The sequence below is a fragment of the Acanthopagrus latus genome, chromosome 6 (assembly GCF_904848185.1).
Source record: "Acanthopagrus latus isolate v.2019 chromosome 6, fAcaLat1.1, whole genome shotgun sequence".
Lineage (NCBI taxonomy): Eukaryota > Metazoa > Chordata > Actinopteri > Spariformes > Sparidae > Acanthopagrus > Acanthopagrus latus.
In genome coordinates this window covers 8122361-8140428 of record NC_051044.1, presented here as the reverse complement: position 1 = coordinate 8140428, position 18068 = coordinate 8122361, and the positions used below count along the sequence as shown (strand labels likewise).

General features: G+C 42.4%; 1 protein-coding gene across 1 annotated transcript in view; it reads right to left on the bottom strand.

The window, feature by feature from the left end:
• The window catches only part of LOC119021478 (metabotropic glutamate receptor 4-like), a 188041-nt gene extending 180788 nt beyond the window's left edge, over positions 1-7253 (bottom strand). The window contains exon 1 of the mRNA XM_037101779.1: positions 6685-7253. The gene's annotated coding sequence lies outside the window, so the exon portion shown is untranslated. The remainder of the gene's footprint in view (positions 1-6684) is intronic.
• Positions 7254-18068: the final 10815 nt, after the last annotated feature.

The window sequence follows — 18068 nt, the reverse complement described above, 5'->3', positions numbered from 1 at the left end:
ATTTGCAGATATTCACGATAGAAATTAAGCTAACTGGAAGGTGAAAACATGACAGAGCCGAGCACTGACACGGTGAGTGGTGCTGGCTCAGGCGTGTGTGAGCTGACCAATCAGAGGAGAGTGTGTATTCGGGAGGAGGATCTTTAAAGAGACAGGAGCACGAACAGAGCGTTTCAGACTACTATTCTAGTCATGATCCACAATGAATATATGAAACTAAAAGTGAGCAGAATACGCTGCCTTTGATTTGTGCTACTTTAGCTCTGATGCAGCGTGCAATCTGCAAAGTAACTAGTTACTAAAGTAATTTAATTAAAAGTGCAATATTAGAGTAGAAATACAAAGCAGCAGAAAATGGAAAAACTCAAGGGAAGCACAAAACTGCAATTAATTACAGTTCTAATAATGACTTAGTTGCAGTTATATTTGAATAAATAAAAGCATTATATTAATTTATATATATATATATATATATATATATATATATTTATATATATATATATATATATATATATATATATATATTTATATATATATATATATATATATATATATATATATATATATATATATATATATTTATATATATATATATATATATATATATATATATATATATATATATATATATATATATATATATATATATACATATATATATATACATATATATATATATATATTATCATGTTTACAATTTCCAATATTAATTCATCCTCACCTGAAATGAATATTTTTTTTTGTTTTTCTGTTTTATTTATTAGTTTCATCTAGTGATAGAATTTGTTTTTGTGAGTATCATGAAGGGACGAAAGGCATCAGTTAGTTCTACACTCCTGGTTGTATAATGATAATTAAATTGAATTCTGAATAATATCAAGGCAACAAGATGTTACCTTTTCCCACTGAAATAACAGCTTTTTGATGGTACAGTGGTATGGTATGGTACAGGTACATCGTATTAGGATGAATGTCTCAGCCTCTTCACCCCTTTATCGCTTGTTTCTGCACTATGTAACCTCAGTGAGAGGGAGGGATCACAGCGTTGCAGTTAGTTACATTACATCTGAATAGCACAAGAGGCCAATTTTCTACCTAATGTTGCTTTAATGTGCCGCTATGTCGTCGACATTAGGCCAGTTATCCAAATGAAAACAAACAAACCAGAATCGGCACAGTGCATTAGTTGCTTTTACGGGTGTCAAAGTGCTTTGAGTTGAATTTGCAGCTTCGGTAGAGGTGTTCATTTATTATTCATATAAATGAGCGCAAAAGCACATTTTCCCTTCGATCATTAAGACAGGCACACCACCACCTCTAGATGAGTGTGGAGTTTGTAATAAAAAAGGGCAAACTGAGGAGCAGAAGAAAGTTTAAGCAGGTTAAAAAGTCAGCCTGAAAAACTTTTCTGGCGATCGATGTACGAGACACAAACAAGGAGAATCCTGCGCGAGGTCAGATAAATGTAAAGTATTATTTGAAGGTAATGTTTCACTCGTGTCTTGAACTCCTCCGTGGTTCCAGATTGATCCAACAAATGGGCCCGGACTTGTAGGAAACATTAAAATGGACTCGAGCAAAGGTGAGCGTAACTCAATGACAGATTCGCGGGAGAGAGGCGAAGATGCTCTCGAACCCCTGGTGTAAGGTAATGTGTATAATCCACTACAGGGACGTTAAGTGCACTCATTTCACACTCCATTTCACACAACGCTGCCCCAGGAAGAATCTGTGTGTATGATGACTCAGGAAATGCACAACATCACTCTTCTGGATCTTTCTGTTGTTGTTTCTTCGCCATTGTTAATAAAAATCCAATCGTTTTATTCCACACTGTTTCAGAATTAATGATATGTCAGGAATATAATAAGGGCCCAAATCCGTGTTCTTTGTGAAATTCATACTCGTCAATGGAAGTCAATATTTAGAGGCAAATTACTTCAAAAGATGTATTACCGACATTAAAATGCTATTCGGAGGTGTAATTTCTACCTGTTGCTTTGCTCTAAAAATGTACAACCCCCCCGACGCACAAAAAGTGAAATGGCCGAACCTCGAGAGATAATAGCGCCTGCTTGGGTGTGATTACCTGTTACAAGGACAAACATTAAATCTACATCCATCAGCTGAAGAATTGGACATCCTCTCCCTGTCAGAGCACCTTTTATCTTCATTTTAGGAATAGTTTCCGTCATCGTCCTTTATTCCTCGAGCTGTAGGACTTCTAAAACTCAAGTTTGGCTGTACAAACTGCCGTTTCTGGTATCGACCAATGTGTCGTTGTTTAAAAGCCCCTAGAAAGTTGCACAGTGCTCCTTTATAGTGCAGAATAAATGGTCTTCCTGAACTCCTCCTCATGCGATTTAGACCCATCGTGTATCTATGAGCTTAGACTTTCACTGTCAACAGAAATAACCCTAATAAAACACTTCTTTTACAGGTCTGGTAATTTCATGGTAAGAAGGTGGTAAACACCAGGCAACCTATTCGAAAATCACCACAATTATTCCCTCAAAATGTGCTGAAAGTGAGCCCAACATGATTTAATAATAGTATTCTGCACTTTTCCAACAAGCACATAAATAGCGGGTAATTTATTTAATTCATTCTCCAGGAAACTTACAGGTTGTTTGTGTTGATCTTCTGCTCAGCAGGCCGCTACACTGAAATCCATGACTTGTTGCAGTTTTAAGGAGCGCTGTGTAAAAAGAACTGCAGCTGTTTATACACATTGGGCACTTTTTTTACTGTCAATATGTGAGCAGATTGTAACATGACGTGAAAAATGAGACCTTCCCCGTCCCTCTCGGTTGCCTACATGAGCCTGTGGATGATTTGTTGATGTTGTTTAACGCCACTGGACTGTGAATTTCTTTGTGAAGAACCCGGGTTGTATTTTTCGCAGTAGTGCACAGGATGTTAGTTTATGCGCGTTCTCGACTGGCTTAACTCAGTGCTGCTCTCCAAGCAACAGTAGGAGTCCGCTAACGACCAACGACCAGCGTCCAGCACGACACAGAAAATTCCACAGAGCCCTTTTCTTCCAACTAGTTTCTACAAACAACAGATACGTGTCATTAGTCAATGACTGTGTTCCAACATTTGTAAGCGTCACGCCACGGGATATTTTTAAGGAGTGCCGAGACGCTTGTGGCAACCAAATCCAAATATTTTTCACGGGAAGTCGCGCCATCTCCAGCTGAGTTTGTGCCGGCAAACCTGCCTGCTTTTCAAGGAGACCTCGGGCGATTTCCAGCTGTGTGTTTGTGGTGATCAAAACTGGATTTTTCCCCCTGGAAATTTCGCCATCTCCAGCGGTTTTCACGACAGAGAAGCAAGTGTTTATAGGGAGATCTTAGGAATTTTTCCAGCCACGTTTGTTGCAAGAACAACATTATATATTTTCATTGCGAGGTGGGCAATATCCAGCCATGTGCCAGTCATGAAGATACAAGCAAATGTTTCACACAGACTTTGGAACATTTCAGCTGTTTGTGGGGATCAGAACAGGTGTTTTTCAGCCAAACCACTTTGTCTTCCTCACCATAACCAAGTGGATTGTGTGCCTGAACCCAACCTGAGCATAACCACAGTGTTGTGACACGAGAGGTTTTGCAGAAACGTACTTCGCTGCCACACACACACACACAATCAACAACGACCAGCTTCCGGCGCCACACAGACGTTCCACAGAGCCCCCCTTTTAACATCGTTGTTTCTGCTCAACTTGTTTCTGCAGGTCAATAAATCAAAACGCATTATTTTAATTTGCTTCAATTAAGTGTCCTGCTAAGGGGACGTTAGACAGGAAGTAGTTGGAAATTAACTTGGCGTGATCAGCAGACGTTGGCCAGAAACTTGTCGGAAATTAAGCTGCGACGACTCGCTTCGACTCAGTGGCCCGTTGAGGGGAAATAGGAGAGAAACTCGTTGGGAAATGAGAACAGTACGGTCAGCAGGAGTTAAGCTGAAACCAGTGGGAAGTTTCCTTGAAATTGCATTACAGAAATTACCAGCTATTTATGAAAAATAGCAGAATATTATTATGAAGCCATGTCATTCGGTGGTAATTTCATAGAAATCTCCAGCATGTTGCTCGGTTATTACCACCTACTAACCGTGAAATCTGCGGACCTGTAAAATGAAGCGTTACCTGGTGGCGACATGCCGCCCATTAATGGTATGTTTTCCTGCAAACGTGACAAATCACTGAGAATTCTAATGGACGCTTCTGGATGAACGGGAGGGAAATCCATCTGTAAGTGTGCTAATGCAACGTGAGGGCACGAACCAGGGCAGCATTCTTTTTTTTTTCCACATTTACTCATGTATTTATACGCTCATTTACTTCTTTTAGATTAAGTGACCTGTTTTTCATTTTATAGAGAGGGAGGGAGAAAAAAAAAAGAAGAAAAAACCTGAGCGTGCTGTGTTTGTAGTGTAGCCATGTTTCTCATTTTCCCCCCTCCGTCTTTACTGCGGGATTGTTTGGAAAACCTCCCCAGCGAGCAGATGGCGTCTGCCGGGAGGAGACTGGAAGCTGGAACCTGGGCTCTCTACGCTGCGCACTCACACATCCCCATTTCCAGCACACACAAAAAAGAGGGGGAACAACGGAGGTCTGTTGGGAATTTCACCACAGGTCTGTTTTGGGAAACAGTGCACATGTTTGTTTATCGCAGGCTTGCTCGTGGAAGCGATGTGGATACTGGAGAGCAGGAATCGAGCCTCGCCTCCTCTGCCGGAGTGATTCCAGTCACTTTGATCATTCATCACTTGAACGCAATGTCTTATAGGACCACCTCTATAGCAACAGAGCAACATAAAGAAGAAGCACTTGTGTGTTCCACGGCGTGCCGGCGCCTCCACATGTAATATGAAGCAGAGAATGAGGCAATGCTACAGTTATCTCCTGAGAGCGGCTTACACTCTGGCCCCCGTGACGTATTAACAAGAACTTAGCAGCGGGCAAAACCGAGGGGTCTTACGCTGAGTCTGCACTTGCTAAACTAACTCAGAGGACGAGATAAGCCAGGAAAAGCTGGGAAAAGTAAATCTAGGGCTGTTTGAATAAGCCCTGCCGCACCTCGCTGCCAGCTACCAGCATTCACTCCCAATCTCTCTCTGGGGGAGATTTCTTAAGCGTGCTTTGTAGCCAGATCCAGGTAGGCTATCAGTCACCGCGGTTGTGAAGAACATGCCAACAAGAATAACCCGACGTAAGACATAAAATCTATCTCGTGGGAGCACTCAGAGGGCTGGCCCGAGATTGAATTAAAATCTCCCCTTTTGCTGAGTCAGACTCTTTAGATAATTACCCACTGATATGAGGAACGTTTCCCCTCCTGGCTGTAAGTTCAGAGGGAATGCAGACAATGGCATATTTGGCTGCAATCATAGCAGCACCCCCTCCTCCTCCTCCTCTTTCTCCTCCTCCTCCTCTTCTCCTCATCATCATCATGAATTGAAGCCATGAGAGTAAGATAGCACAAAGCTAATCTCTGGCCCCACAAAAGGGGGGAAAAAAAAGAAAAGGAAAAAGGGAGGGGGGCAGAAGGAGAGCAGGATGGAAGCGAGGCGGCGGTGTCGATACCAGGGCTGCTCTGTGTGTCAGGTACCTTGTGCTTGACCACCGCCGCCGGCCAAGTTTCACGATGCCAGCGTTGCATGGGAGTCGAGGCGTCATGTACATACACACACACTCCTGTCAACACAGTAACAAGCATGCATGCCCAAGTAACCCATTAAAGTTTGGCTCAGGGGTACAACAGCAGCAGTCTCACATCAGCGGCTCCACCGCTGCCTCCAATCTGGCTCCCACTGCCAGGAGGCTGCACATCTGCACAGCACTGTGACTGACAATCGATGGTTCACACACCGTTCACTACCCCAACACACACACAAACACACACACACACTCACTTACAAGACACCACCCAGCCAGGGTGCTCCCCACCACCACCACCACCACCCCCAACCCTACGTGACTCAACTTGTTTCAGGGCTGAGGAGGGGGAGAGAGGAGAGAGAGGTGGAGATGAGATAAATCTGTGAGAGCAGGTGATGATGAAGAAGAAGAAATAGAAGAAGAAGGAGAAAAAGAAGAAGAGGCTGGTTCTTTTTATTAAAAAAAAAAAAAATCTTTCTTCTTTCGCAAAGACGTCTTCATGGTCTGATCCGAAAAAAAAAAACCTCTCAGTATAATCACACGTCAGCCCCCCCTGTGGCTCCAGCAGTTCGGATATTGAGTCATTCTCTTATCATATTTCGTGAGACTTGGGGCGCCTCTGCAGCGCAGCGCGGGAGGCGCACAGCTCCGCACAAACACGCAGCGCCTTAACGCGTAAAATACAACCGCTGCAGCTCCGCTCCGGGGCGTTGCACCGCGCGTTACAGGCGATGCACTTTTCAAAAACTGTCCTAACACCATGAGTCATTCACTGGTTGATGCAAAACACATGAAAAAAAAAATAATAATAAAAAAAAATCAGAATGATAAATACAAAATAAAAATGCTTCAGATTTGCATCAATGTGGGCATCTTTTCATTTCCCCGCCTTGGCACTTCAGTAAATTTAAGTCACGATGTTCCCCCCCTCTCCAAACAATTGATTACCGTGGATGACCCAATTTTTTTTCTTTTCTTTCTTTTTTTTTTTTTGCAGCCTGGGTGGTTGTACTTACCCCTCTCTCCTGCCCGCGAAGGATCCTCTCATAAGAAGTGACCCATATCCAAAGCAAAACCGCGTCTCGTTGAGTCCGTCAAGCTCCGAACGGAAGGGTTTCCCCCCTCCACCAAAAAACAAACAAAAACACAAAAAAAAACCATCTAAACACTGTTATAGTATCCAAAGGGAATCCACACGCGTTTCGAGGCTGCGTCGATCCAACGAGACCATTCCGAACGCCGAACGCGAGAAAAAGTGCTGCTGGAAGAAAAGAAGAAAAGTCTCAAGTCCCCAACTTTAGGGGCTCCTGTCTGTGCAGACTGTGGTGATGGTGGTGGGGGGGTGGTGATGGTGGTGGAGGGATAGATGTCCGCGTCCTGCAGGGCCACTCGCTCGCACATTTACACGGCTCCCCGCGATGAGAGGATCAGATTTGAACGGGATAATAGAGCGGAGCGGCGCACATCCCGCACCCGAGGCGTGAGCACTTCCCAGCTGATAGACGGCAGAGTGTGTGCGCCCCGCGCACTGGATGTGATTGATGTTAAATGCATCGCAGCGCGCACACACACACACGCACTCACACACATATATACGCACACACATACACACACCGCCTTTATCAGGGCAGAAATGCAGCATCAATGCATGTGTGTGTGTGTGTGTGTGAGCATGTCAGCATGTTAGATGAAGCCTTTTGCAGCCATTTGTTTAAAAGACAGAATTAAGTGTGTGTCAGGGTTTGGAGATCACACCACATGTTTCTGATTTTTTAAAAAAATGGAAATTGAGAATCTCACTATCTAAAGGCAGTGAATGGGTGTTTTTTTTGGGGGGGGGGTGCAAGACAAAAAAAAATCCATCCAGTGTTCACGCTGACAGCCAGCAGCAGGCTGACGTGGTGTGATTGTTGGAAATATGATGCTTCTGGCTTCTCCACTCTTACTCAGTCTTATTGTGTGTGTGCATGTGTGTCACAGACGGACAGCACTCTGCAGCAGAGTGTATGGAATCGTGTCCAAGGGCATGCCTGCTGAGTGTCCGACATCCTTCTGCCCCCCCCCAAAAAAGGCGAGAAATCAGTTTTTGAACCAGGCATGGAATGTTATTATTTGAGACTCTCATGCGATTGATGGATCAATCTTTTGGCTATTAACCTTCACACAAAAAAAGTCTACAAAGTGTGTTGCAAAAGAGAGAAGAAGAAGAAAGAAGAAGAGGAAGAATCTCCTCATCAATCAGTTTGAACCTTGGCATTGGTGCAACCTCCAGTCCTGCAGGAGGAGGAGGAGGAGGGATTGATTAATTTTCCATGATGTCCAATAGAAGCCTCGTGGTGATAATACCGCCTTTGCTTCCTGCATATGCGCAGCTGCTCCCTCTCTTTCTGCCTTCCCCTGATCACAGGGGCCCAAGTGGTGTGTGGAGGCTTTCACAGGTCTGAGTGGGGTCACACCTGTGGAGTGTTGGACCGACTCCACCACATCAAGGGGAAAGTGGATGAGTGTGTGTGTGGAGAGAGATGAGGGGGGTGGTGGGGGTAGGGGGGTCCTTGGAGGGGGAGTGTGCCCTGTCTCTGTGGGCCTTGGAGGCAGCTGAGCCTCTGAATATTCATCCCCACCTCTGCTGGAGCAAATTCCAGCTACACGACTAGACTGACTGGCAGTCTTGCGGGGCTGTCGGGGGGGGTGGGGTTGCTGTATCAACCGTGCATCGACAACAACAACAACAAAAAGACCAAAAAAAAGAATTCAGATCTCACTTGTGCACATTATTGAACAGAGTGTTTTACATCTCTTTATCGCCCTACAAAGCATCGACTCGCTCCCATCTGTCAGTTCCTCAAACCAGCGTTCTATTTCTGTTTAGCACAGTTAGCATAATAAGTGAATTATTTAGCCGTGGAGAATGGATACAAAAGTTATTTCCACCAGGGGACTCGTTTCTGCTCCTGCTTTGCTTTTCTGGGGTGGGGGGGGTTCTTGTTGAACGCGTCTGCTCTGAGGATAACATGTCACGCCGCTGAGTCTTCCCTCGTCCCCTCTGTGCAAGGCGAACTCCGGAGATTACTTGTTTCAATTAGCTATGGGGCAGAGAGAATTTAAGCCATGTTAATTCCGGTGACTAGTGAAAATCCCAGTGAAAAAAGACTAGCCACTGAGGCATAATCGCCTGCCCCCAGACGTCTCCCATTTCATGGACACATTAGGGGAATTACTCAAAATGCAAATTCCCGAGGTCATGAGATTTTCACATTGTTGATGGGATTCATTAGAGCTCCTGCAGAACTTGTATGATTTAGAGTGACCCCTCTGCTGATGACAGCTCTGGCCTGTTTCTGGTTGTTCTGTCCACTCACTCATTTCCCTACAACGAGCCCATGTGTCTCTTTTTTTCTGACCCAATCTGCAGAATAAATGTTGGCACAGTACAAACTACAGTTAAAGTTAAAACTTAGAGTTTCTTTATGTTACAGCTCTCTGTGTGTTTAAGCACAAAAACCACTTGGTTTGGCTTAAAATACCTCTTTTGGTTGCCACAATCATGGTTGGAGATGGCCTGACTTCCCGTGAAAAATACCCGGTTTTGGTCTCCACAAACACAGCTGGACATGTCCCGAGGTCTCCTTAAAACACCCAGTTTTGATATTGCATTGATGGCTGGAATACGTACCGAGGTCTCCTTCAGAACACCCCGTTTTGGTCCCAACAAACACGGCTGGAAATGTGCCGAGGTCTCCTTAACAAATGCGTGTTTCTGTCACCACAAACACAGCTGGAGACAACCCAAGGTCTCCTTCAAACTAGCCAGTATTGTCGCTACAAAAACAGACGGAAATGTCAAGAGGTCTCCTTCAAAACACTTGCTTCTGTCACCACAAACTCCTGGGGTTTATTTATATGGTTTTGGTCTCCACAAACACAGCTGGAAATGTCCAATGGTCTCCTTAGAAACAACCAGTTTGGTCGCCACAGAGATGGCTGGAAAACGTGCTGAGGTCTAACAAACTATCCAGTGTAGTCACACTGTGGCTCACCAACCTGCTCACCTGTAACTCCACCACCACCCGCACCTCCTCATTTGGAAGTCACGTAATAAACATGTAATGTCGAGGTGATATGATCGACACGTATATGTAACCGGTAACACGTACAAATGTGAACGCGTCCGTGGTTTGCAGAAATTAACTGCAAAAAACGTTGTCCTGGCGACTGTGCTGCTTTTTCAAGACTTTCAAGACTGTAAATGTTCTCCTTTGCTAAATGAACGTTGAATCAATCTGATGAGGGAAGATTTAAAGAGCTGAAGCATAACAATGATGATAAGTGGAAGAAGAAGACAGCGGAGGAGGGGGGCACATGGAAGTCCCTCCGTCTGAAATAAAGCATAATCTGATGGTTGTGACAAAACATGATGTTTGTGTCTCGCATCTTTTCATCAGTGTGTCATCCTTTTATTGAACTCTGGGGGTAGACAGACTATCTGCTGATATTTGATTATATAAAATTGAGCTTGTGACTGTCTAAAAACGCCCACAAGTTGGTAGACATAGAAATGAGCCAGTTTGTCACCGTCTGTTTGAAGCAATATTGTGCGAAGCTGAAACGGGTCAGCCGGGGCAGAGAGATTGGCCATGTGCTCCACGTGTGAGTGATATATATTGTTGAGATGCTGGCCGGCTGACAGTTGTCACAGGTGTGACCTTTGAACCCGTCTTTTATATAAGGAGGCTGGCTACAGTGCAGATTACATCTAAGCTACAGAGTGTGCAGAAGGGAAACTGGACCTATAGCGTTCTCAAACTGTCACGTTAACGTCTTTACATCTGAGTTCAGAAGAAAACCACGTAAATTTGCCTATTCTTAAATCAACCATACAAAGAGGTTTTTATTGTAGACGTTTTGCTGTGTTGCTGCATAGAACACGCAGCCTAATATCACATCTGCATTAAGTTTAGCCAGTGAAATACACTGCGTTTGCCTGGATTCCCTCCGGCACAGCCCAAAGACGTGCAGGTTAATGGGTTGCGCTAAAATACCCGTAGCCACGTGAATGTGGCTACAGTGGCAGCTGGGATTGACTCCAGCTCCCAGCGACCCTGCACAAGAATAAGCACATACGGATAAATGGATGGACGGATTTGTCTCTCAGAAATTGTGATTGGCATTTTTCATTGCTTTCATAGATTAAATTGTTTCTGCTTCTTTCTGTCTTATACCAGGTGGCGGAGATGCGTTTTAACACAACCACACACAATAGAGAAGAAGGGAAAAAAGTACAGTAACAGTGAACAGTTAGCTAGCTAGCGTGTGGCCGCTGCACACCGATTTACTACTGCTGTGCAAAATCATGTTGAAGTGACAGACATGTATGATAACGCAGAGTCTCTCTCCACCTCCCTACACGCGTATGATGACAAAACACACAATAAAGAGAGTCAAGATGAATCGGATTGAGAGCAGAATTACTATATATATATATATCTTGTTATTGTGAATTTTTTTTGGCTGCAATAATCGTCCAGTGAAACTCAGATATCGTGACAGCCCTCCTTCTGACTCAGGAGTCATTATAACAATATTGCACAAGCAGTCGGTGCTGATGGAACCGGATCAGACCTATCCTGGATTCCAGCCTTCATTCTGATCTTAACTACACGGCCGTAAAGTTTCGTGAGGTGTAAATTGTCCACTTCCGGCCTCCTTTGCTCAAACCACAGCCATCTTCAAACCCAACCTTCTTTTTTTTTATCTCAACTGCACACCTGGGAAGTCTTGTTACTACATCTCACACGGTTGTCACCACCAGACCGACGGACATAAAAACACCTGCCAAGATCCTCAGAGCAGATTCTGCGGTCGTTCCAGGTACAAACATTGTCTCCAGGACCACATTTCACCATGACGACACACACACAGACTCACCAGGTCATCAGAAAAATGCAGCTGACAATGACAAACTGCAAAAAAGTTTATTCATGCCAAATCTATCCAGTAAATTTCTTTAAAGACCTGTGTGTGTGTGTGTGTGTGTGTGTGTGTGTGTGTGTGTGTGTGTGTGTGTGTGTGTGTGTGTGTGTGTTTTGGTATTCAGAGATAACAGAAAAGTCTGCTTCTAGTGGGATGCCAAAATCACAACAAAAAGGGCATTAAAGTACATTATGTGGATGTTATACGTACCTTTGATCTAAAAATATCAATCCTCTGTGGGTGTCTGCTGAGCAGACTGAAAGCATCCCACATTTTCTCACTAAAACCTCATGTGTGCTGTTTTATTTTACCATTTCCTAAACAATGCAATCACAAACTAAGGAAAAAAAAAACCTAAATTATTTTCACGGAGCAGTTTCCTGATTTAGCATGATGGATGTTTGTGCAGTTTATAAGCCCGCTAACTGGAAACACATCAGGAAAATAAGTGTATGTAGCTATTGTATATCACTGTTGTTATTTCACCGGTTACATATTCTATAAATACACTATTTACGTGATCTTTTTGCTCTCAAACCATTAAAAAACAGGTTGTTGTTGTTGAATTGTTGAATGTCACTGGAAATATGAGTCTGAGCCGCTTGTAACTGGCATGACAGCAGCCCCTGGTGGTTGTGACATTTAACTTCCTTGAATGTTAAATGGTTTTCTATGTGAGGAAGGCGTTTGAGCCCTTCATGGCACTTTCCATCAAAACACAACATGTTTTTTTTCACACCAGGCTTCAACCTGAGCCTTAAATTAAAAAATGTACGCAGCCGAGAAAAATTGACGACACACATTCTCATTTGTAAAGTGTAATAACAGTGATTTATGTCATAATTACACATCTAAAGCAGAATTTCCCGACTGAAAGGATGGATTTTAAGTGCTTTCTTCCCAACAGTATTCAATACAGCTGTTTTCGTGTGATAATGTATGTTAGAAACTGTTGATTTTTAGATCATGCCAGCTTGCAGATACCTTTCAACAAAAGATACCATGCACACAGAGAGAGAGAGAGTAGCAGTGTCGCTTTAAGCTGAGAAAAAAAAACACACACAACATCGTAAATTGCTTCTCTTATGTGTGCAGCCGAGCACAATCTATTCTGGCCTTGGGCGGAACAACACAATCTCCTGCTTATTTGGTCATTAACGTGCATATTTACCTGGAGAAAAAAAGGGTGCTCTAAAGGTTAATGTTGCCAATATCTTTGTAGTCTTCGATTAACCAAACCTCAGCCGCTGCATAGCCTTTGGTTGTGTGTCATACGTCTTCACAGGGATTGCCGTATTAAGAGACATAGCAGTCAAGCTAAACTAAATTCACCTCCTCATTTGCCGTCGCCACAGTGAAGCTCTGGGTGCGACTGCTCTGTCTGTCTGCTACTATAATGGAGGAAATTAATAGATTATGTCCATTTCAGAGTCAGACTCCTGCTCTTTTTCTAAACGTTGACTGGGTTGCACCAGCTAATCATAAATCCATCACTTAGTTTGAGTGGGAACTCTCTCCTGAATAGACAACAAGCTAATTTCAGTCTGGTAGCTTTAGCATACTAGATCTGGTTGTACCATTAAAATCTGTCTCAGCTGGTTCAGACGTTATAAATGTGAGTTGTTGAAAGCATCTGTAGTGCTGTGCAAACAATCAGTGCAACTTCCAAAAATAACAGTGTCAGGTGGGCAAACAGTAGTTTAAACCAAGTAGCTAATCCACTGTACAGTCCCTATGTTTATCTATGCATACATAGAGGAATACATGTGTTTTAAAGTTAGTAGTGTTCACACAGCATAGAATTATAGGGAAATATGTAATTATGCTAACCAAGCCAGTGTTAGAAGATAATTTTAGCAAAGATTTATTAACATAATGTTTCGTTATTTGAGGTTTGTTGTTGTTTTTGTGCAATGTAATTTGCAGTCTTCTTAGTTCGCCTCATTATTAAAGGTACTGTCTTTGTTTTCATGACTGAATTATCAAACAAACCCTTAAATGACTGTCTCTATTTGGCGGACCCTGCCACCTCTCTAGCTTGTTTGCCTTATTTTTCCTCTGAGAGCAGCCTGTTTATTCAGTTATGGGAAAAAGTGCATATTTCTGACTTTGTGTTATCACCTCATTAATATTGTAAATAGCGCCCCTTTAATATAATATAAAATGGTGTACTTGTGTATGCTCGTTCTAAACAGCTCATATATTAGCAAGCTAACGTTGGCTGTGGCTGTCGATTCCATTAGCGAGATGACAGTTACTCTGACTTTAAATAGGGTCGAGTTTATCACGTTCACAAGAAGAGTCTTTATTAACCATACCTCCAGATTAACAGACAATGAGTAAGTACTTAGTGTGTGATGTGGTAGATGTATATATATAGATGTTTATCTTGTATGCAGATCTTTGTTTTATTGATGTTTGTGTTTGTATTTTCCTGGGACAGACCAGAGACAATTTTCATGTAAGTGCGTAATATGTTCCTTCCTACTCCTTTTTGAACATGTAAACTAAGAATGTCTTTATCGACTTTGTTGTACTGGTTCACTCTTCTCTTTCTTTTCGAAAGCTCTTATTTTACTGTTGCAATGTTACTTGTTCGAAACAAAACAATATCGGTCAATTAATCATTTAATATGCCTGAGGAAGATGACGATATTCTGAAGTTTTTATGCTTTTTTTTTTTTTTTTACGCCTCACTCGCTTGCTAAATTGCTGGACTCTGTGACATCCATTGCCACAATTGTACCTGAAGGCAGCATCACACCCCTGATCTCCCCTCAGTAATAATGTAACCAACGTTGAATGATTTGAATCTCCCATCCTGCCAGTTTTATTCACCATTTTTATCAATACACGTTATGAATTGTGCCAAGAGTTGGATGAGGATTCCTACTGCAGCTCAGCATTAATGCTAATAAATGTTTTGACCTATAATCTGACATTAGCTGGCCCCACTGGCTTGATAGGCAGTTTCATTTGAATGCCTCGCCACCAGCTGTGTGATTGCCATCACCCTTTATTCAGCTCCACAAATAAAGTCACTATTTAGCAACCGCTCCAGTACCAAAAACCTTTGACCTGATCAATACGAAGCTACCAGCAACCTTTTTTAAATGCGCCCACACACTTGGCACCAGCTCCCCTCTGAAGCATGCTAACGCGCTTTGGCTAAAGTCAGTTGGAGCCCATCCGGCCCTCGAAGCAATCCATAATGGAGACAACACCACAAGCATGCGTTAGCAGAGTGACCACCAGGCTTTACAGTACCATCAACCACATAACTCATACAAGAATTTGGATGCAATGTCGAGTCGTGTCAGATTTATTTATACACCTTAAAATCAAAAGTTGGCCTGGGGGTGCTTTAAGATGTGAGTAACAAACACCTGTAACCTTTAGACCTCATATTGAACAGAAAAAAACTCAATAAAAACAACACTTCAGTGGGAAAAAAAAGAGAAAGAACCTCAGAACAAAGGACGGCCATGTTGCTTACAGACACCAGCCAGAAGTAGAGGGCGCCTAGAATAAATGAGGGAGATGTTGTGACTATATAGTAACTGGACACTTTTTATACGGCTTTATAAATAATTTACCAGCATTTTTACAATTGATCTTCAGCCCTTCTCAAAAAAACCTGTTTCCATGCTGCACATGTCCTGAAAGAGGTGAGCGCCCTCTTTTGGCCACGGCGGGGGGCTGCAGGCCATCTCTGCTCCTCCCGCTTCATTGTTAATGGTTCACCAGAGACCTGGAAAGAGAATGGGTTGCCGTAGCAACAGCAGATGGTAAAAGTGCAACCTCTTGAGTGTGACCCTATACAGATATGTGTTTAATTGTGTGACGCCTGCTCACATCCATCCTGAAAGAGGAGAGAGAGAGGCAGAAAGCACCAGATGCCACCCAAGAGATCATGTTTTTTTGTTTTTTTTGCTTGTGTTTGTGACTGATCCTCTGTATTTATTTAGTTTACCTTAACATAATGTGTCTTTCTTATTAAAAAAAACATATACAAATAAATGTTGTGTCTTATTTTTGATTAGATTTACATGTGAATTTAATAAAATCTGTCTTTATTCTTTATTTTGAAAAATTATACTTTATACCTCTTTACAGCCTCAACAATTCTCAAAAAATGAAGTACAACTGAAAAATATCAACTTGACACTTCTTGTTTTGTATTAACTGTGTTTGTTACTATAGTTTAGTTGTATGTTAATGCTGTCAGTTGTTCTGCAGCAAAACGTCCACCTGATTACCTTTTTCTTGCTTGCATCTTGCAGTGTTTTTACTGCGATGCACTTCAATATATGAACAGCAGCTAAGCACAGACAGGGAAAAAAAATATCTGCTACATTTTGAAAATATAATCCACAAGAGTCCAAATCATTACCACAACCTCCAGGCGAGTGGAATGGAAAAGTCAGGTGATGTTTTGGGGTTCACAAAACATTTCTGGAGCGTCAACAACAAAATAGCGTCGCAGCATTCCTCCTATATCAGGACTGGTTTTAAAACGTGATAAAACAACTGAAAAACAAGCATAAAAAACTTCCATTCAGCTTGTTCAGCGTAATCCAAGTCTCCAGAGGCCCTGAGATCATAAATTGTTTGGAAAATGTGTATTTTTATGCCCGTTTTTAAGGGTCTTCACTGTAGCTGCTAAGCTAAAAGAGTTAGTCAGCATCCTTTCTGAAGACCCTGCACAAGCTCAACCGTGCGTTAAGGGTGTAAATAATGTCTTTTCAAATCAACTGGGGATCTCAGAGCTTTTCAGAGACATGAATCGCACCAGACAAGCTGTATGGAGCCATTTAAACCTTGTTAGTGTTGCCTTTTTAAATGTTTTTTAAGTATCCATCTTCTTTAATTGTTTAGGGGAATGTTTTGTTGTTGAGGCTCCAGAAATATTTTTTGTGGACTGAGTTCCCATCAGTATGGTGATGACAAGTGACTACTAAATAGTGATGGGTGTAATCGACCTATTCTCTATCTAAATAATATGAATAGTGAAGTGATAGTATTGTAGTAATTATAGATACGATAAAGGAGACCTTTCGAATTCTTAAAACATAACCTAGACACATTTTATACACTACCATCATTTGGACATTTGAAAAAATTATTTGTCTGTTTGACAATGAACATGTTTCTGAAGGGAAAAGCAGGATTTTCAGATTAATGACAGAAGAGGAAAGTGAGATGCTTCAAACATCAGCATCTGTTGAGAAAAACCCTCTGGAGGGACCATGAGTACAGAAACTGTATTGATCCCTGGTGGGAGATTGGATTTTTGCAGCAGTAAAAAAACAATGGGACTTCAACAGAGAACCAGAAAAAATCTAGTGTGAAACGGAGCTAAAGTAACCTGAGTAGAACACAACAAAACAGTGTTAACATTAATCATGCGTTTCAACAGACATTTAACCCCGGGCTAAAAGGAGTGCAGTGTGAGTATAATAGCCCTGGGCTTAGATTAATCCTGGGTTAACAATCTGTGTTTGCAAAGAGGCTATTTTATCCCAAGATCCTTTCTTAGCCTCGGGCTGAGGATAGCCCTTCATTAAACAGAACTGAGCTCATGGTTGTGGTGCTCCAGAAGGTTGGAGATCTCCTCTTAGATGTAGGAGGCTGCTCCATTCCCCCCCCCGAGGTCAGCAACTTGTGGGTCATCATGGATTCTACTCCCTCTTTTCAAGCCCACTTCAAATCCATCAGCAAATCCACTTGTTTTTTTTTTTTACCATCCAAACAACATCTCCAGCCAGTCCTGCAGTGGTGTGCTGTTCAGGGGCCCCCAGCAAAAGGCAAAGCCCTGAAGAGGCTCCAATATGTGCCAAAGTCACCTGCCAGTACCTTATGGACCTCCTCCAACCCCTACACCCCATCCCAGGAGCAGCGGTCCTCAGACTCTAGCTTTCTCCAACACCCCTGGCTGCAAACTTCTGGATACAGAGTCATCAGTGTCGCAAGTCTCCACCCTGTGAAACTCTCTCTCACTTACTCTTCTCCAGTCTGCACCTTCAACGCCCTCCTGAGGCACCACCTGTTCACTGAGGCCTACAACCTCAGCCAACTCTGTCAACCCTCCATCAATCCAACCTACTCTGTCATCCGCCCAACCATCTCTCCAGCTCCTAGACAAGATATTAAAATAAGTATATATAGGTAAAAACAAAAAAAAAGTGTTTATTTATTTTTGTCAATCTTTTTGTGTGCCCTCCTTAATGCAAAGTATCATATGTCATATAAAACCAAGATATTATAATTGTTGTTGTTGTTGTTATTATTACTGGTGATAATTGCTTGAATGTAACCCTCTTGTTTATTATAGGCTTATATATTAAATCCAACATTTTACTTCACATGATTGGATCAGTTTTGAGAATCCTGCCGGCGCTGTCCATTACCTGCGGTGCTGAAACTCATA